Source organism: Zalophus californianus, chromosome 7, assembly GCF_009762305.2.
Source record: "Zalophus californianus isolate mZalCal1 chromosome 7, mZalCal1.pri.v2, whole genome shotgun sequence".
In the NCBI taxonomy this organism is placed as follows: Eukaryota; Metazoa; Chordata; class Mammalia; order Carnivora; family Otariidae; genus Zalophus; species Zalophus californianus.
In genome coordinates, this window is record NC_045601.1 from 108,129,764 (window position 1) to 108,152,376 (window position 22,613).

Here is a 22,613-nt window from a genome sequence, read left to right on the forward strand (position 1 = left end):
GTGGTGGTGGGACTTGCAATTGAAGGTTCTGATGTTATAAAGCCTTCATTCTTCCAGCCAAGAAACCGCAGGACCCTAGGGATGTGCCTTTGGGGGTTTTTGACATGATGCATATATGTATGGATATGCGCCTGAAGGCTCTTTGGGGGCTGGGTACTCTCCCAAGTTACAGGGGTCACCCAGATAAGAGAAATGTGTAAGGGGGTAAGCCTGCCCCTTTCACTCCCTAACTTCAGTTTGGGAGACTGGGAAGTTACTGCTGGTGGGCTGAAGAAATAGATATTTAAGAATTACACAAAACCACCCATTCACTGGCGGAGGCCGAGAGCACCTGGCGGGCAGCCTCTAGCCAGCACTGGGCTGGAGCATGTGCGTCTGCCATCCTTAGGTTAAAGAAAATGACTTCTGGTTCCTCCGTGTGCCTTCGGTTGGTCTGTTAGAGCCAGCTTTGTGGAAACTCTTCCCCAGACGAGACACGGCTTTGGCAAGTGAAGTGTTGAAGCGGGTGGCTCACAGCGTGGCCTGGGTTGTCTGGTGAAGTACGTGGACGTGATACTTGGGAATGATGAAGCCAGGGATGACTGAAGAGTTCTTTAAAAAATGCCTCTCGAAAGCAGGCTGGGTTCACTTTTTAGCAGGCCATGGAGGAGAGCTTTAAGAGAGTTTTAAGTTTTACCAGTTGGTACCAACCTTCTGCATCCTTTACCGTTTCAAGAAAGCAATCTGGTGATGGAAAATGTGGTTTTGATGCCCACTGCAAGAATAACAAGCAGGACTCCAAGCTTAACCAGTTAACCAACAGTCTTTGCTTCTCCTGGCTTCTCTTTTCCTGGTCTTCAGCCGGCTGGTTTCTGCAGATGAGTTGTAGGTTTTGGCTCTCAGGTACCTTGATTATGCTGGGAGTTTTAACTTTGCCAGGATATAATTTTAGCTCCAGGGACTCAAACCCAGACATGTTTGGTAGGGTCCGGTAGTAAACCCTATGTGTGTGGTTAACTAAAGTTGGTTAAGCTTTGTGCAATTCTGTGGACGAACTCAATTCTAGAAGGGGAAAAAGTGGATTTTAAAAAAATCTCTATATGTTACTGATGGACAGTGCTTCTCTTCTTTCCTTCCTGTCATCAGATTTCCAGGTTGAGAATTTGATTTTTGGCATCTTGAGAGTTGAGTTTGTTGGGAATTAAATATTATTGCCACTTGTCAAATATTCTTAACTAGGTCTTAGTTAAACAAATTCACTAGTATTTTTCCCTGCTAAGAATCTTAGCCTGGATGGTGTATATGCTGGGAGGGTAAACAGAATCTTTATGTGTGTTTATCCCAGGGTAGAAGAATTATTTACATGCCTACCCTTGAAGCCAAGAGCAGTCATTCAGTTTTTTTCTTATATTTATGAGATTTATTTTATTGTCTTGCTTTGGCCATTAATCAAGTCACAGTAGCTTTTTTTTTTTCCTTTTTGCTGAGAATGTTCTTGTGGTAATAAAGGTTTGAAGGCCCATGAATCATAATTCGTTCTTTTTAAAATATTGTGGTGATTGTCAGGATTTGATTTATAGGAATTGATACCAGGAGTGACACACCTCTTGGGGCCCCGCCCTTTTAGGCATGTCCATTTTCGCCAAAGGATTGTTTAGAAGCCAGCTTGACATCTCAAAAAAAGAGCATTTCCCTTCTGCTTTATGGGCATTGAGAATATTAATTTTGCATGTTCCATAGTGAACATGGGTCTTTTCACAGCTTGGTAAGTCGGCTTCCACATAGCAGGCATGTGTTAATATCACATAGCATTTATGTGAGCTTGCTGTGAAAACAGTTGTTCTATGAACTGTGTGAAAAGTATTCAGTTTTGTCTCCTTTAACTGGCTTGGGCCTGTGGTTTTTAGTGAAGATGGGAGCTTTCATAGTAAAAGAGCGGACTGCTGCTTATATAATAAAATGTGTGGTCACAAAAGCAAAGCATATTTGTAACATTCTTTTCCTCCTCCTTTGGTAGGTAGGTTGGTCATAATAATCAAAAGCATTGATTTTTTTTTTTGGAAGTTTAAGGGTTCTCCATCAAGTCGATTAATCAGAAGGTGTTACCATTGTCTTGCGTTGGGTAGTTGGCTCAGTTTACAGTATTTGTAAAGCGACAAAGAACTTTTAAGGTGATTTGATTCTCAAAGCAGGGAGTAAATGTCGCCAATGAGAAAAGTTGGGAGGGTACCCGTTTCTAGCCGTTTCTGGGTTTTGGATTTTTTATCTTAAAAGTGCATATTTGACCCATGAGTTTCTTCCATCTCTGAAATCCTGACTTGGGTCTTGTGGAGAGAGGTCTCAAGAGGTCTCGACAAGCTCTTCCTGGGCCAGTGGCCAAATTGCTTCACGGACAAGAATGAGTTGATTAACTTCTGTTTTTGTCTTCTCATGGAGAGAGTGGATTTGTACCTTGGCATTCCAAAAAGGACTCTTGAATAGCCTGGTAATCTTGATGGTCAAATACAAGGAAATACTTTATGAAAGTCTGCCACTGTCTTGGAAAAAAAAAGTGCATGGTTATTTCCCAATTATATGTGCTAATAGAGCGTGGGGGCGCATAATCCCAGGCACCCAAAATAATTTCAGTTAATCTTGGAAGTTTCCCCTCCAGCCAGCTGGCTTACCTGTTAATTATGCTTGGTCAAGTCTAAGGTTAATTGAGCTGTTATTCCCAGGCTGCAGGAGGAGTTAGTCTTGGGGAGGAGGGGGACACCAGAAAGCCAAGTGTGGCTTTACCCACTTTCTGTGGAGAATTCACATACGGGTAAGTGGGATTTGGTTGTATGTTTGTGATAGAGTTCATAATAATCATGTTGTGTTCCTGTCGTTTCTGGGATATCCTGTCTTTCACCATAGGCATTTTTTTGGGGGGGAAAGCTCTTGATGTTTTTATTGACTTTGAACATTGACATGAAAAGTGAGGATCCAGACAAGTGGCTCAGACCCCAGGCAGTACGAATGGATGCTGGCTGTTCTGCTCTAAAAGCAGTTGAATTCAGCTCATTTTATTTATGACTTCATAAAACTGTGTGGGTTAGGGAGAAGGGAGGATTAGAATCAGCTGGGATCTTGTGGATTAATATTTCTGAATTTGCATTTTGGCAGGGGACCAAAGAAATAAAGGGGAAAGTAAAACATAGTTGATTTCTTTTGTGGGGAGAGGGAGACAGAAGTAGTTGGCGTCCAGTTATTGGCATATGCTTGTCACCGAGAGTACTGTGGCATTTTAAGGAATAATACAGTGCTGGTGACATAAGTTTGATCCCATGGCTTCTTAATAAATCTTTACTTCTGGGTTAAAGAAAATGCACAACAAAAAGACCTTGTGTTATTTTCTAAGAATTTTTAACTACTCATGGTATCTGCTTATAAGGTCTTTGGGTTAATTTCGGTTTACTGAGCAAGAGGATGGTTTTTGTGTTTTCCTCGTCGAAAGACAACAAGCTGGGGGTGGATGGGATGTGCTGAGCTATTGGGCTGTTGGTGCAACAACACTAAACATTTTTTTTTGTTAGAGAGGAAGGGGGAAAAGAACCCGTGTGCCTAAATGGCAGTGATAACTCTGGGCTCCTAGAAAGTAACAATTATTTTCATGCCGTAATTGGATCTACTTTATTCCTTCGTTCGGGAGCTACTTTACTGAGCACCTACTATTCTAGGCACTGTCTTAAGGCTGGGAATATGATGATAATTAAAATAGACATATTTTACTCCCTCTCCCCTCCCGCACCCTCACCTCTAGCTTACCATCCAGAGGGGTGGCAGACGCGTACAGAAATATATATTGCAAAATGTGATAAATGCTTTGATGAAACCATAGGGAACAGTGACCTGGCCTTACGCAGCTAAAGTAGCCTAAGAAGGTGCTCTGAGGTTTGGCAGAGAGCACCAGCAAGAGGAGAGCCCGTGTGGAAGGACTTTGGCTTTGGGGGGATCTAAAGAGAGGCACAGGTTTGAGATAAGGGGGACGGGGAGAGGGCAGTGTGAGGCGAATGTGCAGGACTCCGGAGGCCTCTGAAAAGGTTGGGTTTCATTTGAAATGCAGTGGGAAACCACTGAAAGTTTCCAATGGGAAGTGACACCCCCAACTCTTGATAAAGGGGCTTGCAGTGGTGGAGAGGGGCAGGCGTGGAGTTGAAGAGCAGGCCAGGTGAGGAAGTGACAGGGAGTGGAGGGAGCAGGTGGGTGTGAGATGCACTTTGGAGGTAGAAGGGGCAGGGTTGCTGATGGGTTTGATGCTGGCTGGGGAGAAAGAATCTAGGATAGCTCTGAGGGTTCTGGCTTGAGCAGTTGGGTACATGGGTGGTGCTGTTTGCCCAGATGGGGAAGATTCGGAGCAGGAGGGGAACGGAATCAAGCTATTTCCTTTTGGGCGCCGCTAAGTTTGAAGTGCCTGTTAGACTCAAGGTGGAGATGTCAGGCAGGCAGTGTGACAGTGGTGTCCAGCACCAGAGGAGTGGCCAGGCAAGAGATAAAAATGTGGGAGCCGTCAGTGGTATTTAAATCCAGGAGACTGGATGAGATGCCCTAAGGAGCCTATAGAGAGAGGAGGAAAGGCTCTGTGTGTGTGTGTGTGTGTGTGTGCGCGCGCCTGCGTGTTGGTGTGTTGTTGCGGAGAGGGTGGTGGTTAAATGTTTCATGGGGTTGATAAGGCCAGAAAAGTCACCGCTGGATTATTTGGCAAAATGGAGGCCATTGAGGCCTTTCCAGAGAACAGCTTCAGTGGAGTGCAATGGATGGGGTGGGAGCAAGAGTGGAGGGGTTGGCATGGGGACTAGGAGGTGAGGAACTCGTCATAGCATGTGTGGACAACTTTTTGGCAAAGTTTGATTATGCAAGAGGGGGGCAGAGGTATGAAGCAGGAGCTGGAAGGACATGTGCCTAATGGGAAGGGTGTTTTGGGTGCTGGTGTTGCCTTTGTGTACTGATGGGGAAGATTCTGGAGAGGGAGTGATTGAGGAGAGCAGTGGGTGGGGTTGGGTCAGCTGACTAAAGCCCTTGAGAAGGTTTCAGGAAGATTTGGCCTTTTCCCCAGGGGGAAGGCCTTCTATCCAGGCCTGAGGGAAAACCTGAGAAGACAGGTGCAGGTGAGCAGAAGGTGAGGGGGCTGTGCTCCAGGCTGAGGCTGCAGCTTCCTGGGCAAGGATTTGGGCTCAGGACTTGACACCAGCCGGAGACTTTCAAGGGTTAAGACTGCATCAGAAGATTGTACTGCATTTTTCCTCAACATTTGACTACGTTACTGAGCAGTACAGAGGCAAGAGCAGATTCTTTCACTTGAGGAAGAGTCTTCAGGTAAAGTAATTTGGGCCTCACGCTAGATTTATATGAAAACTGTCATCGGAAAAAAAAAAATCTGTGATTTTTCAGCCCTGTTCAAAAGTTGGTGGGCAGCTTGTCATAGGTTTTGAGCAAGAAGCTCCAAAAAAGAAAAAGAAAAAACAAAAGAGGCCTCTCCTTTGGGCAGCCTTTCATGAGCATATGCCGCAGACTGCCAGTCTGGGTGGCCCCCATCCGTGGGGTCTGCACGGGAGTGGGCGGGTGAGGAGGGCAGCTGAAGATCTGGGTCCAGCGCCCTCGTGGTCACCTGGCTTTGGCCAAGGCGGCCTCCCAGCCTGGCTCCGCATCTGTAAAGAGCGGGTGATACCATCTGCCGTCTCTCCTCTTCACTTTTGAGGATGCCATCAGATAATGGACGGAAAGTGCTATGTAAACTGTAAGAGGCATCGCGTGAGGTGAATTGATCTTCAGCCAGATCTCCTTTTCAGATATAAAACCTGACAGCCACTGAAACGCTTCCCTTAATTTCCCAGAGCTTCTACCCAAACCTCCGTTCACCACGCCCTCTCCCATTCTTGTTCCCGCCTCGTGGGGGTTTCAAGCCCTCTGGGATCCTGGTAGCGAAAGTGTTCCTCCTGTCGGAAGGCTGGCATCCGAAGTGGCTGGCGGTGACATGCTAGGTGGTCTCGGTTCAGACTCTGATCCCGGATTTAAACTTGGAGACCTCCCCACTCAAGGCGACAGACGCACTTGGCTTGTGCTCTGGGTGCAGGGGAGTCTTGAACCTCCCCAGGAAGCCGGACTGTGGTCAGCGGGTCCTGGCAGGTCTTCATTTGCATTCAGCGTTTGTTTTGCAAATGAAGCCTGTTCTATAAAGCTGAGACTACCTAAAAACAGCCCTCAGCCCTTTCTCATACTGTTGTGCTGGAAAAGTAATTTCCAGTTTTAAGAAATACCTTGCGCTTTTCACTCATCAGACCTCTCACCTCTGAGCCAGAGGTTGAGGCTTTATTTATTTTTGAATTAATTTTTATTATGGGAAAACTTTTACATGCAACAAAAGCAGACAGGCGAGTGTAATGAGCTCCCTTGTACCTGTCACCTAGATGCAGCTGTTACTGAGATTTTGCTCACCTGTGGGTAATAGGACTTCTTGTGTTTGTATAATAAATACAAGATGTCAGTTTTGAGAGATCAGTGGAACTGATACCAATTTGGTTTCATAAAGGGGAAAATAATCAACGAAAAATCAGAGATAGAGGAAATGGATGCCATCATTGAAATAACCAGTGTTTACCTAGCTTTTTATTGGTCCAAAGCCTCTTTGGCATGTCTTATTTTATCTGACAACAGAAGCAACAACCATAGGAGGTTGAAATTCTCATATGACAGCTGAAGAAAGTGAGGCTCAAGAAGTAGAACTGAAAAAAATATATATATATAAGTGATTAACCCAGAGTCACATGTCCAGCCAGCATCCTGGTTTAATGCCAGAATTTGAATGGTCTCCAAATGTTGTGCACCCTCAAATAGATAATGCTATGCAGTATTAAGTAAGAATATGGTACTGAGTAGATGCAGAGACCATGGAAACCAAGATGATCATCTGGGAACTTTGGGCTTCTCCCAGTGACCTTAGTTGGAAAGACTCAGATGATTTAAGCATGTTTTGGGCATTACATTTTTTAAAAAAACTTCAATTGTCTAACTCGTTCTGGAGCACACAGCTTGAAGGCTGCCTCATAATTAAAGCCAAAACTTGACTTTAACAAATTGCATGGCTGTTCTCCATCAGCCTCCTACCCTTTGCCCTGTCCTTTTTGTGGGACTCCTAAGTGGAGGAACCTGGACAAGCCATGGTTGTTTCTAGACAGCCTGGCCTTTAGTTTCCAGGCTCCAGCTTTGGCCACATTGGGCCCTGAGCAGTTTGCTAACCTCAGAAAGCTTCCTGAGGGCCCCTTGGGGTGGTCTTTGTCATAACAAGGACTGCTCTGAGGGCCTCTCCCCTCATCTTGGGAAACCACCTCCAATCTAACTTCTTTGGAAGATGTTTTTTCTATTTTTAATTTTTTTAAAGATTTTATTTATTTGACAGAGAGAGACACAGCGAGAGAGGGAACACAAGCAGGGGGAGTGGGAGAGGGAGAAGCAGGCTTCCCGCGGAGCAGGGAGCCCGATGCGGGGCTCAGGGCTCCATCCCAGGACCCTGGGATCGTGACCTGAGCCGAAGGCAGATGCTTAACGACTGAGCCACCCAGGCGCCCCTGAAAGGTGTTTTAAAAAGGAAAAAAAAAAAAGTTGGAGTTGATGCCCAAGGTATTTGAATAGGGGGTGTCATTTGAGTTCCCTCTGATGTCATCACAATGGGAGATACCAAACTCCCTTAAAATTCGACTCAAGGATACCAGTAATGAGGCTGATTCTCAAGTACTGGGACTCGTTCACTTTTCTTTCTTAATTGGGTGAACACATGTGAGCTGAGGGGGTGTTATGGGGAGCCTAAGTAGGTAAGGACATTTAGAGGCCTCTCTTCTTTTGAAGAGTCTGAGCTTCTTTAGAAACCGGTATGGAATTCAAACAATTTCAGTGTGCATATGCTCATTCCTTCATTCTCTCTTGAGGGCCCTGTGTACCCCGTGTGCCTGGTCACGGGCCAGGGCTGTGGAGTGGGCCACGGGGGGGGGGGGGACTCGCTCGGGCTCTTAGGATGCTCTTGTCATACTTACCCCCAGGTGTGTCTCTCACCACTTCTGCACTGCCCTGGGGAGGGCAGAACTGGGTCATCACTCACTGTTGTACCCCCAGCACCTGGCATAGTTGGTGCATATAAATGTCTATATATTTAAGAATCAACTGGGTTTTGTTTGTTTGTTTGTTTTTTTCGCCTCTCATTGGAGGGAGAAATCCAGGCCTCTCTGACACCAGGGTCAGCTCTGGAGCAGCCACTGAAGGAGACCAGGCTAGAGAATGTTTCCTCCCCCCTTGCCTCTCGGGGCCTGGCAGCCTTTAGCCGGGGTGGTTTAACTGAGCTCTCAAATTCAAGTGCAGCCCCATCCCCCATCCCTTTTAATAAGTGACATTTTGTTAAATCAGTTATTTGAGGCCTTATCTATATTTCTGTCTGTGCTGGCTTAGTCAAAATAGGAAAGAGAGTGAATATTAGATTTCTTTCCCCGCCCGCGCCCCCCCCCCCCCCCCCAGGAACTCTACATAAGATTTCTGATGGGGCGGGGGTGATGTGTCCTTGAAGAAGTAAATGCTGTGTGCAGAAAAAATGTGGAGGGCTTTGACTTGTAGCGAATGCTGTTTTTCAGCAGCTGTGATTTTTCCATTTTTCTTTTTCTTTCTGTTTTGATTAGTGGAACTCATTGTGCTCCAGGGTTGGGATTGCGTTGGGGGAGGGCGCGGAGGGAACAACATTTACTGGGCGAGCTGGAGTTGGCGAGGAGGAAGGAGAGAGGGATTTATTGAAAATATATGTCTACTTCTGCTCTGATAAAGCGGCAGGCATGTAAAAATGCAACAGGGAAATCATTATTGTGGCAAAATGTAGGCAGGGCTCTGCTTTCTCATTAACAGAGCTTAGCTCGCGTGGAGGAGGGGGCGGCCAGGCTGCTTTGAGAGTTGGGGTATTCAATAATAGCAGACACTCAGGGGATTGTCTCCATCCCCCCCTGCTCACCCCCTTCGGCTGCCTTCTCCTTTCTTTCTCCGATCAGTTTGTAACCTTTTTAAAGCTGCTTGTCAGATTTCATGGTCTCCATTGTCACCCCTGCCACCCCAAAATGCTGTAAGGACTGTTTAATTTTAAAAGTTGGAGGGAATTAAAATAAATTTTCTCTTGGGAACTCAAGGAGAATTTTGGCAACACACTGTGAGTCAGAGATTGGATTATATCCCTTGCATCCCAGAGAGCACCAAGAAGAGCCTTATTTAGGGGCTCAGGAATTTGCATATGCTGTGGGGTACCCAAATGAGGGTTTCAGATTGCTTTAGGAGTAGTGGCTACTGTTGACAGAGTGCTTACTGTGTGTCCCTGGCCCTGTGCAGGTATGTTAGTCACTTCTGCCCTCCAGCAGTTGTAAGAGGCAGATGGGATGCCCACTTTACACTTGAGGAAACTGAGGCTCTGGGCAGTTCGGCACCTTGCTTAAGGACACACAGGTGCTGAGTTGCCAAGCTGGTCTTCAGACCCAGGCCTAACCCCCAAAGACTGCTGAGTCACCTTCCCTATATGGAGGCCTAGGTTCTAGGAACCTGGACAACATAGAGCTACCACAGCAGAGCCTGCCATTGACCGGGAAGGGTGGAGTGCTCAGGATGTTCATGAGAACCTTTCCCGAGCCCCTGGACAGAGCTGTCTTTCTGAGGAAGATCAAGGTTAGTGGCTCACATCTTTTTTAGAAGAAGTGAGCGAGTGCCCTCCTCCCCAGCCTGCCAAGCTACAGTGACTTTGTCAGGGCTGACAACTTGTTCCTCGAGCGTTTTTGAGTGCTTCCCGTATGCCCGGATCTTACCAGTGGCAGGAATACCAGGACAAGAGAAGGAGCTCAGAGTCTGGTAGGGACAGTCAGGAGGACACATAAACCTGGTACACGGTGATGCCGCCTAGAAAAAGATCATATTGCAGAAGTAGTCAGTGAGAGGGACTGTGTAGAGCAGCCAGGGAAGTCTTCAGAAAGAGGTGGTACATGGGTGGGGTGGGGTGGGTTTAGTGGGGGCTTACCAGGCAGGCAAGGTGGGGAGGGACTAGCAGATAGCATAGTGAGTATAGGAAGCTACATATAGTCTGGCTTTACTGAAGCATCACCTCAAAGCTTACCCATCCGGGGCGCCTGGGTGGCCCAGTTGGTTGAGCGTCCGACTCTTGATTTTAGCTCAGCTCGTGATCTCAGGGTCATGAGATCGAGCCCTGTGTTGGGCTCAGCGCAGAGTCTGCTTAAGATTCTTTGCCTCTCCCTCTGCTCCCCCTCTCCCCCCTGCCTTAAGTTCCCTCTCTAGGAGGAAGAAAAAAAAGAAAAGCTTACCCATCTAATCTTATTTTCCATCACCTTCAGTTTAATGCTCTAGAACTGTGCCGTCCCGTATGGTAAGCCACTAGCCATGCATGGCCACTTAAGTTTAAGTTAATTTAAAATAAAATAAAATAAATAAAATAAATGAACAAAAAATTCTAAGTTCCCCAGTGGCACTAGCCCCATGTCAAGTGCTGGTGGCTGGTGGCTGCCATACTGGAGAGCATGCGTATAGAACATGTCCATCAGTGTAGAAAGTTCTGTAAGGTAGCACTGCTCATGAACTTTGCCCTGAGGCTTCTTCTGCAAGGCATGTTTTCCTTCTTTGTCCCTTACCTGGCTCGCTCCTACTTCCTCCAGAGGCCTTCCCTGTGCACCCCAGGCTGGGTCGCCATCCCACAGTCCATCTGGATTGCAGTGATCCCTTTCTGTGTCTGTCGGCCTACGAGGACTTTCAGCTTCTAAAGGGCGTGAGCTAGGTCTTGTTCATTCTTGTGCCGTGTCTTGCTTATCATTGCGCCCCCAGCACCAGCCAGGGCCCGGCACATACGAGGTTCCCAGTGATAGTTGCAGGTGACGAGGCTGGAGAAGTGAAAAGGATTGGGCTGGGAGGGTGAGATACCGTGACAGGAAGCTTAGCCTTGACCCTGTAGGCGACAGGGGAGTCATGGGCGGGTTTGGAGTGAGCAGAGGTGTGTGGGGGATGTGGACAAGTTAGATTTCTGTATTAGAAAGGTCATTCAGAGGTATGGAGGACAGGCTGGAGGGGCTGAGCCTGTAGGCCAAGAGATCAGTTAGGAAAGTATTCAGAGGACAGGAGCAAGAAGGCAAGGGTCTACACTCTTAAGCTGTGCCCTTGGGTTTGGAAGAGTAGCATCATCATCTTGCCAAGTTAGGATTTCCTATATTTCTGTCTCCATTTTGGTTTGGTTTGGTTGTCTTGTTGGTTTCTAAGGAAACTACAGAAAGCATTCCCTTTCACTTCTCCTGGGTACCCTCAGCCTCTTTTGTCTTGGGGGCCCCCAGCCTTGTTCTCTGCTTTTGTAGATGGGCTTCCCTCCCCCACCATCCTCCACCCTGCCGGGTGCTCACCTGTTCGTTTCTCTTCAGGGTTTCTTCTGGGGTTTCAGCCTTCTGTCTTCTTCAGCCCATGACAGATTCTCCTCTGAGCACACTTCTGGGGGCCTAAATTTAAGAAGCTTGTAGAGAATTTTGCAAAGGAGTCTGGGTAGTAACTGAGATCAATCTAGGCTCTTTGAGGTAGTGGGAAGGAACCAGGATGGCAGAATTAGAGAAGCATAAGAGGATCATTTTCTCTAGGAAGGGGAGGTCAGGTGCTCTGGCCATGGTGACCTCACACTGTGCATGTTTGGGGATAGGATGCATTGCAGAATGTGATGGCTCCCTCCTAAGTGCGGATGCATGCCATCGTTTTATATATGTAACCTCATTTAAGCCTCACAGCAACTTGACGGGGAAGGCATCATTATCCTCATTATACAGGGGAGGCAGTGGGGGCACAAAGGGATGAACAGGCTTGCTCAAGGTCTCGTGGTTAGGGAATGGCAGAGCAAGGAATTCAAACCCAGGAACCCAGACCTGGCTGACTATAAAAGCAGGTGCTCTTCCCCCTTCCTCATCCTGCCTCCCACTTTGCCTTACCAGTCACTGTGGCCTGAGCTCAGTTCAGAATGTGGCTTGGATAATACGGAGGAAGGGGCACCACGCTGACCCTCGAGGGGTACTCCTGGATAGCAGTGTAACTCTCAGAGCCTCGTTTCCCTTATTCTCAGTACCTTTGCTTTCCTGGTTGAAAAGGTTTATTTTAAGAATCAAAGGAGAGAAAGGATGCACAAGTGCTTTGACAAATACAAAGCCACATATTTTACTCTTCTGCGTAATTGCTTTCTGAAGGAGCAAAACGCTGTGATGGTTGGGTCCCAGTGCTGTATCTGGGTTTTGGGAACGAGGTGTGTGTGTGTGTGTGTGTGTGTGTGTGTGTGTGTGTGTCCCACAAATCTCCCTTGTTAACTTCCAGGTGTGCTTGGGCCTGGACTTGCTCTCAGGTCTGCCCCGATTGCTCAACATGATTTGGGGGAATGGTTGGTGGCTGGGCCTTTGACCAGAGCTGGAGTGCTCTGCATGACCTTGGGAAAGTCACTTCACCTTCCTAAATCTCCCTTTTCTGAGATGTAACCTCATAACCTTTATATATGTAACCTCATTTAAGCCTCACAGCAACTCGACGGGGAAGGCATCATTATCCTCATTATACAGGGGAGGCACAAAGGGATGAACAGGCTTGCTCGGAGGGGTCATTGGGAAGACTAATGGCAGAATATGTGTATAAATCAGCACCTTGTCAGCCAGAGAGTGACATGTATTTGTGTAGTGGAGATCATGGGCTCCACGGTCTGTTGAGTGGACTCTCAGCTCATCCTCTTCCCTGGTCAGAATGTATGGCTCAGATTTATACAATGTTCTCCTGCTTTTAAGACCTGGAGAAGACATGATTCAAAACTCCTTTGGAGCTAAGACTTTTTCACTGAAATTGTGTAAATGATAAGTTAAGTTCATAGAACTTTTTAGTTAGGACAGAGAAACTATAAATAGTACATGGTGATTATAGAGCATTTGGAAAATATTGGTAGGTTTTAGAAAGAAAATAGCAGTTGTCTTTAATTCCTTCCTGTTACTTTTTTAATAATTTCCTTCCAGCATTTTTTCTAGGCAGCATAGTCTGGTGATTAATAGTTTAAGTTCTGGAGTAAGACTGCCTGGCTTTGGAGCCAAGATCCTTCACTCCATGGAAATAATGGAGTTGAGTGAGATGAAATGAGATGATACATGTAAAGCATTTGGGGCTGTGCCTGGCACTTAGTAAGTTCCCAGTAGACATTAGCTATGATATTATGCCTTAAAATAGTATTGGGCTAATTTTGAATGAGATTTAATGTTAATATCTTGCTCATTAAATATTCTTTGGATTCTTTTTTTCATAGTTTCTTAATATATTCTCATATGGCTTTTATGTTTAACAAATATTTATGGAGCACCTACTGTGTACCAGGCACTGGGTCCCAAAATTTATTTAACTAATTCGTATTAGAAATTTAGCTTATCACTTTGACTATTATAAATAATGCTTCAATGGACATCCTTGTGTGTAAATCTTTGATCACATCTTGGATAATTTTTTAGGATAAATTCCTGGAAAGGAGAATTGCTATGTTAAAGATAATGGGTGGGTTTTTTTGTTTGTTTGTTTTTTAAAGATTTTATTTATTTATTTGACAGAAAGAGAGAAAGCAAGAGAGGGAACACAAGCAAGGGGAGTGGGAGAGGGAGAAGCAGGCCTGCCGCTAAGCAGGGAGCCCGATGCAGGGCTCGATCCCAGGACCCTGAGATCATGACCTGAGCTAAAGGCAGATGTTTAACAACTGAACCACCCGGGTGCCCCAATAATGGGTGTTTTTAAGGTTCTCAGTTATAGTTCCTAATTGTTCTTCAAAATGTTTTTAAAAATTAATTTTCATTCGTACTACTAGCATGTGAGAGTGCCGACCTCACCTCATCAGCTCTAATATTATTTTCCAAAAAATGGTAATTCTTGTGTAGCATGGGTTACCCTTTCAACCGTATACTACAGCTCTTCTCTGGGGCTCAATTTTTTCCTTCTACAAGGTGGAGTACAAATGTCTCTTGCATGATAACGACTATTTATTAATTTAGCAAGATCTTTGGATTTCAATTGTGGAAAGACTGTGCAAATGACCTGAATTATTATCAAAAGTGCTTCTTTCAACTGAGTTAGAATTTCTTCATGCTTATCCAAAGACTTGAGAAGTCAGGGCGCCTGGGTGGCTCAGTTGTTAAGCGTCTACCTTTGGCTCGGGTCCTGATCCCAGGGTCCTGGGATCGAGCCCACATCGGGCTCCTTGCTGAGCGGGGAGCCTGCTTCTCCCTCTCCCTCTGCCCCTCCCCCTGCTTGTGTTCCCTCTCTTGCTCTCTGTCAAATAAATAAATAAATAAAAATCTTTAAAAAAAAAAAAACCAAAGACTTGAGAAGTGCTTTCTTCTTATCACACACAGACTGTGTGAGCAGTCATTCCCTGCCCAGGGCACGGGATGTGTCAGATAGCTGGTTTGTATTGGCAGGTGAACAGCATTCTCCACTCATATGAATAATTGTTGCTAATAATTGACTGCGGAATTATGGGGTCCCTGTCCAAAGTTTTAGGTATTTGTTCTTTTTGAAACTTTATAAGAAAATGAAGGGTGCTTTTACCTCCCACAAGTGTAATAGTGTACAAGTTTTGTGTGAAACCAAAGAGAAAAAAGTTGTCCTCCTGAAAATGCTGAAAAGTATAAAGACAAAACCAGTCAGCATTCCATCATCTAGATAGAATCTGTTTTCAAAAAATGGTGTGTTTCTTTCTAGTATTTTTTTCAACGTGTATATCTTTGTATAGTTGGAGGCTTTCTTTGTGTGAGATGTTTGTTTTTAGTGCTGACCCTAAGTCAGTCCTTTAACCATTTCCTGGAGGGTTCAAGCTACTTACCACACTTAGGCTCCTTTTACCTCCTTTATGCCTTTGGTGGTCTTGTGATTTTAATTTTCTCTCTATATTAAACCCCATGAGACATTGTTTTAAAAAGTCAATTACAATTCAGATTAATCCACATATTTACTCTTTTTGGGGTTCTTCATTTCTTCCTATATGACCATGCTCATGTTCTTCTCTTAGATTAATTTCCTTCTTTCTGAAGAAACCCCCTTAGTTGTGGGTTGTGTGTGTGTGTGTGTGTGTGTGTGTGTGTGTGTGTAGGAGGTGTCTGCTGGTGCCAAATTCTCTCAATTTCTGTTTGTCTGAAAATGTCTTTCACCTTTGTCTTTGGAGGATATTTTCACTAGGTATAGAAGTCTAGGTTGCCTTTTTTAATCCTTTAAAGATAACATTCCATTGTCTTCTGGCTTCCTCCATTTCTGTTAAAAAATCATCTGTCAGTTTTATTGTGTTTCTTTTGAAAGTAATATTTTATTTTCTCTTTGGCTTTTTTTTAAAGCAATTTCATTATGATGTATATAAATGTGGCTCTTTTTGTATGTATCCCCCATGGAATTTGGAGAGCTTCTAGATTCATGGCTTGATTTTTTTTTTCTGTTTTAGAAAATTTGGAAGGAGTTCTCTTCAAATACTGCTTTTGCCCCATTATTTCTCTCCTCTTCTTGATCTTTGCATATGTTAGACTCTTTCATGGTATCCTGCATGTTCCTGAAGCTTGTTTTTGTATTTTCTGTGCTTCGGTATGAATATTTTTTCTACTGACCTATTTTCTACTTCATTAGTCATCTCTTTCCTGTTTCTTTGTTGTCAAACCTATCTAGTCAATTCTTAATTTGTTTTTGTTTGTAAATATCTTATTTGTAAAAATATTTTTTGATTGTTTTTAATGATTGTATTTTTCTCTTGGTTTGGTCCTATTTCCTGATGTGCTTGGTAATTTTTGTTTGAACGCTGGGCATTTCAGATGGAAAAAGTAGAGGCTGTTTTATCACCTTGATTCTGTTAAGGCTGGTCTACTTTTGATCGGCCCTTGCTTTTAGAGCGGGTGTTTATTAGGGTCCCACTTCCTTGGTAGACCCTGATAGTCGCAATTTGTTTTTCTACCTCTGTGAAACTACCAAAATCTCTGCTTAGCTTTTCAGTTTTTTAATGTTTTTTTTTTTTGTTTTTTTTTTTCTCTTTGGATTTCCAGGGCCTAGCCCTGTACACGCATGGTTTTGGTATCAGCAAATGCCTTAAGGGGAAATTGCTGCAGAACATTGGTTCATGTATGAGTGGTTCACTTTTCCCTGGGATCTTGGCTCTCAAATCCTGGATGTCTTTATAGCCCTGAACTCCAGTTTTTATTTCCTTGTCCAGGGAGAAAGCTGCAGCAAAAGCTGTAACTTGCTGCCTTTTTCCTCAATATTTGTTATACCAGATCAATCTGCAAGTGTTCTGGGGAGAAACATCAGCTACTGATATGTACCTCACCAAGCTTCCCTTTCTTCTAGGGGCATGGTCCTTCACAGCCTAGCTGCCTTGTTGTACTCCCATACCTTCAAACAGTTATTATTATTATTTTGTATTTTATCTACCTTTTACACTTGTTCTATACAGGAGGGTTAATTTAATAGCAGTCGTGTTATGATAGTTGAAAGTGAAGTCTAGTTTTTTTATCCTTTATCATTTGACATTTTAAGTATTTTGTATGTCTTTAAAAAAATTCTTCATTAGGGGAGCACCTAGGTGGCTCAGTCGGTGAAGCAGCTGATTCTTGATTTCAGTTCAGGTCATGATCTCAGGGTCCTGGGCTTGTATTAGGCCAATACAGACCAGCTATCTGACACATCCTGTGCCCTGGGCAGGGAATGACTGCTCACACAGTCTGTTGTGTGATGAGAAGAAAGCACTTCTCAAGTCTTTGGTTTTTCTTTTTAAAGATTTTATTTATTTATTTATTTATTTGACAGACAGAGAGACAGTGAGAGAGGGAACACAAGCAGAGGGAAGGGCAGAGGGAGAGGGAGAAGCAGGCTCCCCACTCAACAAGGAGCCCAATGTGGACTCGATCCCAGGACCCTGGGATCAGGAACTGAGCCCAATGCCACGGAGCATTGGGCTCCATGCTCAGTGGGGAATCTGCTTCAGGACTCTCTCTCTTCCTCTGCCCCTCCCCCCACCTTGCTCTCTCTCAAATAAATAATTAAAAAAATATTCTTCATTAGGTGATTTTTAATATCTGTGCAAAACCGTTTCCTATTGCTTTTATAATCTACTCAACTATTTTTCCAGTGTTGGATGCTTAGGCCATTTCCTGGAACTTGCTTTTAAAAATAATGTGGCAATAAATGTCTTTGTGCCAAAGCATCTTGTTATATTTTAAAAGCATGGAATATGAATGATCAGAGTTGAAAATATTAATCAGTAGTGATTGTTTCCATGTATATGTCAGGTACAAAAGTAAATATAGAACTTTTCTATCTCAGATGGTTCAGAGAGAAGCATTCCTTTTTCAGAAGTGTTTTTATTTCTTTAAAAATATTCATCTGGCACTTACCATGTGCCAGACATTCTTTTACATGCTTTATAATACTAATTTTAATTCTCTTAAGAGCCCTTAGGACACAGGTACTAATAATGGTAATGGCTTTAAAGATGAGGACTCTGAGGCACAAGAGGGTAGATAACTTGCCCAAGGTCACACTGGTAACTTTCAAGGTCACACAGCCTGTCAGTGGCAGAGCTGAGCCTTGAGTTCCTGCTCGAGAGCCCATGCTTATAGCTCCTACCCTATGCCACCTGGAGCTAATTGTTCTAACTTATCACTTCCTTTCTACCCATTTTAGCTTCTTCCAGAGCTGCCCCAGCCTTTTCTTCGTTGGCCATTTTTTTTTTTCCCTCTGCAGTGTGGTTGCTGGGGGATGAATGTGAATGTGGGGACACTGTGGGAGAAGAGGTGCCAGAAACAGAAATTGCTGTTGGGCCTGGGTCTGTGCAGTGGCAGCTGACTGTAGAGGTTGACCAGAGAAGCTTGCTTGGCGGCTCAGAGCCGTTGGGGATCCCGGGCGTGGATCGAGTGACAGAGGGTTCTGCTTCCACCTCTGGTGTGACCGGCTAGCGTTGGCTGGGCCGCCGCCTTTGCAGTTCACAGAGGCAGAGTGAAGTGATCCTTTTCTTCTCTCCCTTCCTCCAGTTCCCCTTAGCGTCAGGATAATGAGCAGTTAGAGAGGTGGAGGGCGGGCTCGCCCGCCGATGGGAGTGCCAGGGCAGCCCCAGGGCAGCGGGCATTGGGAAGATGACGCGCTGGTGCTTTGGACCGTAGGAACTGCGGGGTATGGATGAAGAGTGAAGAACCCATTGACCTTTGTCTTTCTGCCTCTCTTTGGAGCTTTCTGTACGTGAATCCATCTGTCTCCTTGTCCCTCTCTGCTTGTTACGTCTTCCTCCTACCCATTCCCCTCTTTCGTCTTCCTGCTCATCTCCCCTTTTGGGTCTAACAGGGATTTGGGGGAGAGATGGGTGTGGGGCTTGGCTGATTTCCTTAGGGTTGTTGGGTTTGTCACCTGCAGTGGTTCATCAGAAAGAGCTTTGTGGGCGAGGTGGCTTTGAGCATGTTGATTAAGTGGTATCAAGGGAGATATGTAGGAAGGATGACAAGGTGGCAGAGAATTGAAGGAGAACTTGTCCCTTCCCTGCTCACAGCCTTTCAGCGGCGCCTACCTTAGTCAGTGAAGGCCAGTGTCCTTGCAGTGGCCTGGTGACACTCTGCTGCCTCCCCCACCTTGCTTTTGCGACCACCTCCCCAACCTTCCCTCACTCTGCTTGAGCCACACGGCGACTCTTAGCCATTTCCTGGACATACCTGGCAAGTTCTTGCCTCAGGGCCTTTGCATAGGCTGTCCTCTATGCTAGGATTGCTCTTCCCCAACCTAGATACCCATCTGCATTACTCACTGTCTCCCCCTTCAAGTCTCGGCTCAGACTCTTTCTCATTGAGGCTTTCCTCTCTGTTGTATTCAACACCATGCCCTGAATTGCCCATCCCCTTTAACACATTTTGCCTGAATTCTCCATTCCCTTTATCTGGGATCGAGCCCTCATTGGGCTCCCTGCTCAGTGGGGAACCTGCTTCTCCCTCTCCCTCTGCCCCTCTGCCTGCTTGTTCTCTCTCTCTCTCTCAAATAAATAAAATCTTAAAAAACAAAAACCTTCAACCGTCTAACATTCCATATAGTTTACTTATTCTTTTTCCTTACTGTCTCCTCCCTCCTAGAACATGAGCCCCAAGAAGCCAAAGATCTTTGTGTGTTTGTTCACTGTCACTCCTAAGCACCCAGCATAGTGCCAGGCACATAGTAGACACCCAGGAAGTGTACGTTGAGTGCTGGGTCCTTGGGGGCTCTGTAGGGCCCCCAGCTCAAGAGACTTTTATCACATCTTAGGATCTGAAAAGTCTTTGCCTGTAGGAATTTTTTTAATTAAGATTTTTATCATTGTCATCCCCTTCCCCCTCCCAGTTCATTTAAGACTGTTATGAAACAAAACTCATTATGCTTCAAAATCTGACAGAGCTAAGGCCCCAGGGAAAGTGTGAGGAGGCAGCCGTGGTGGGCACTTCTTTTCATTTCCCCCATCCATGGTTGTCTCGTGGGGTTGGTTCCCTTTGGGCGGCCTGAAGCCCACCAGGTGGAGGTGAGCAGGTGTTCCCGGACCTCCCGGGGTCCAGCCCGCTGGAGAGTTTGTTGTCAGCCAGAGAAGAGAATGCTGCCTTCCTGCATCGAAGGGTTTCTCTAGTCACCAGGACTCAGGAGGGAAGGGGGAAAAGGTGGCAGGCTGGTGAGGAGAAGGGAGAGAAGAGGTGAGGAGTGTTTTGTGTGGTTCAGCTGGAGGAATACTGTCCCAAGGAGAAAGCAGACGTGTGGTCCTCCGTGGGTGTGACTTTCAGTTTTCACTTAAAATAACGGGTGGATTTTGTTGATTTGTTCAGCAGTGGTTATGGTAGAGACAGGCCTGAAGGGTGTGTGGGCCTGGCCTCTGGGTCCCTCACTACTCATTCTGCTGCAGGAGGGAGCCCATGGCGGGGGTGGGAGGGTGGGGAGAGGAGGACTTGGGTGTGGAACCCTGTGGCTCAGAGCCTGTGTATGTTGAACTTCCCCTGGATCTGTGGGTTTCTGGGAAGGGGGAAGACCTGCTGGGAGTAATTAATGTGTGTGGTGGATGGGGAGGGGGCTCAGAATCCTCCCAGCGTTCTTCAGGAGACATTTCCCTAAATGAATCCATACTTTGGCTTTTCAGGCAGGGCGGACCTGTCCCCTGACTTCAGCAGGCCAAGGCTTTGTTCCATCGAGAGCTTCACCTCCGAATCTCCTTTTGACTTTTGTTTTCTCCCTATGAATAAAGGAAGGGAGCTTAGAGAGTACCGTTGACCCTTGAACACTGGGAGGTGTTTAGGGGCGTTCGAAAATCTGTGTATAACTTTTGACTCCCCCCAGAATTTAACTGCTAATTGCCTTCTGTTGACAGGAAGCCTTACCCATAACAAATAGCAAACACCCACTTTGAATGCTATACGTATTGCATACTGTAGTCTCACGATAAAGTAAGCTAAAGAAAATGTTATTAAGAAAATCGTAAGGAAGAGAACATACATTTATAGTCCTGTATCGTATTTATCAGAAAAAAATCCACGTTTGAGCAGACCTGCACAGTTCAAACCCGTGTTGCTCAAGGGTCAACTGTAAATATTCTTGGGTCGTCATAGGGATAGGCCAGTATAACAAAATTATCAATAGGCTGTCAGCATGCAGTGATGTAAGTGAGATGTGGGGATCTGATAAGGGAGGCCTGGGGAGAGCTTCAGCTCTGGAGACCTGGGGTTTCACCCTGTACCACCCTCTCCACCCCAATCTTGGCATTTTATCTGCTAATAAAGTCACAACACCAACTGATGTGAGTTTTACCTCCTTTCATTTCCTTTCTCCTGTCTTCTGTACTGGGGCCATAATGAGCTTCAAAAAGCCACCAGCCGAATGATCAGCCTCTGAATAATCAAGTCTGCAGAACTAAAAATACGCAGTTGCATTATAATGCAGATGTACTGATAAATTAAGGGGAAAATAATTGAGCCTACCGTTGTTTACTGATGCATTGTCCTGACCAGAAGTTACATAGGAAATAAATGAAATGATTTCACCTGAGGTGGTTCGGGGCCTGCAGCTTAGTTGTTTAGAATATACGACTAAGGAGGCCAACATCCTGCTTTGAGCCCCACCCACATGGGGATTATTACAGCATCTTGACTAGTTACCCAGACTTGACTCCTACTCCTGGCCTCAGATGGCCTGCCAAGCCCTTACCAGCTGTCTCTCCCTGTAGCTCTGCGGTGCACGTGATTTGGTGTAATCCATCTCCACTGTGGAAGAAAATGCTCAAGGCATGTATCGCCTACTGAGGGCGTCAGGAGTCCCACTTTTGATTTAAATATAAAAGTAGATTTCCCATTTTTTACTGATTTTTTAAAGATTTTATTTATTTATTTGACAGAGAGAGAGCACAAGCAGGGGGAGTGTCAGGCAGAGGGAGGGGGAGAAGCAGGCTTCCCGCTGAGTAGGAATCCCGATGTGGGGCTCGATCCCAGGACCCTGGCATCATGACCTGAGCTGAAGGCAGTCGCCTAACCGACTGAGCCACCCAGGCGCCCCTAGATTTCCCATTTGTTAGGCATCTGTTGTTATGTGTCCTGGGTAAATAAGGTCTTTATTCTTATCTATTAGCTTGATTTGGGCTTATTTGAAATAATTAATTCAATATATACTATGGAATCTTCACTATATGCAGACACCAGGCTAGGCATTAAATTAAGGATTGGCAAACTTTCTATAGAAGGCCGGAGAGTAAATATTTTCAGCTTTGGGGGCCATGTCTCTGTCCTCTGTCCTCAGTACTCAGTCCTGCCATTGTAGCGTAAAAGCAACCACAGACAACACGTAATCGGAGGCGGGGCTGTGTTCCCATCAAACTTTATTTACAACCAGGTGGTGGGATTTGGCAGCAGGCCAGCTACTGACCCCTGGTCTGACCCCTCCAACCCCTTCATTAAAGATACAGCCTTGAACTAAACAGACAGGATCATGACCCAGGGAACTTTCATTTTTGCTGGGGATGATTCTTTGCTACTGTTAGTAGCATTGCTTTGAAACCACACCTGTTATAAATAGTTGACAAGTAGCTTTTGGGGGGCCATGGAAACCTAAGTAACTTACTGAAGAAAGGTCCTAGTGAACAGGCAGTGCTATTTATATTACCCTCTGGTGTCTGAGGGTACGGTGTGTACTTAATTTGGCACGTAGATACTATTTTTGAGTTGCTGTGTTTTTTTTTTTTTCACTTAACATAATTTCACATGCGTATTTCCAGGCATTGGCCTGGATTGTATAATTGTAGTGGCTACATAGTATTTCTTGCTGAGTTAAGGCATGTTATGTGCCCCGGTATAGAATTTGTTAGGTGTTTGTTTCCAGTTGCAGTAAAAACCCTTTCAAAGTTGAAAAGGAGCTAGTCTGTGCAGAACCTCTGCTGGTGAGAAGTGTTGACTTGCGAGAACTCTGGAGAGTCGGATGTGGATGATGTCCTCATGCCAGCCTGCCGGGTGACACTCAGCACCTTGTAGCCAGGGACCTGTCAGGTAAGTGTGTTCTCAGGGTAAACGTTTCAGTGACAGAGAGCAGGGTGATCTTTTACTCAAGCA

The 22,613-nt window shown here is 45.4% G+C and overlaps 1 protein-coding gene across 4 annotated transcripts in view; it reads left to right on the forward strand.

The window, feature by feature from the left end:
• TRERF1 (transcriptional regulating factor 1) overlaps window positions 1–22,613 on the forward strand; it is a 198,317-nt gene that overhangs the window by 922 nt on the left and 174,782 nt on the right. The gene's annotated exons all lie outside the window — the stretch shown is intronic.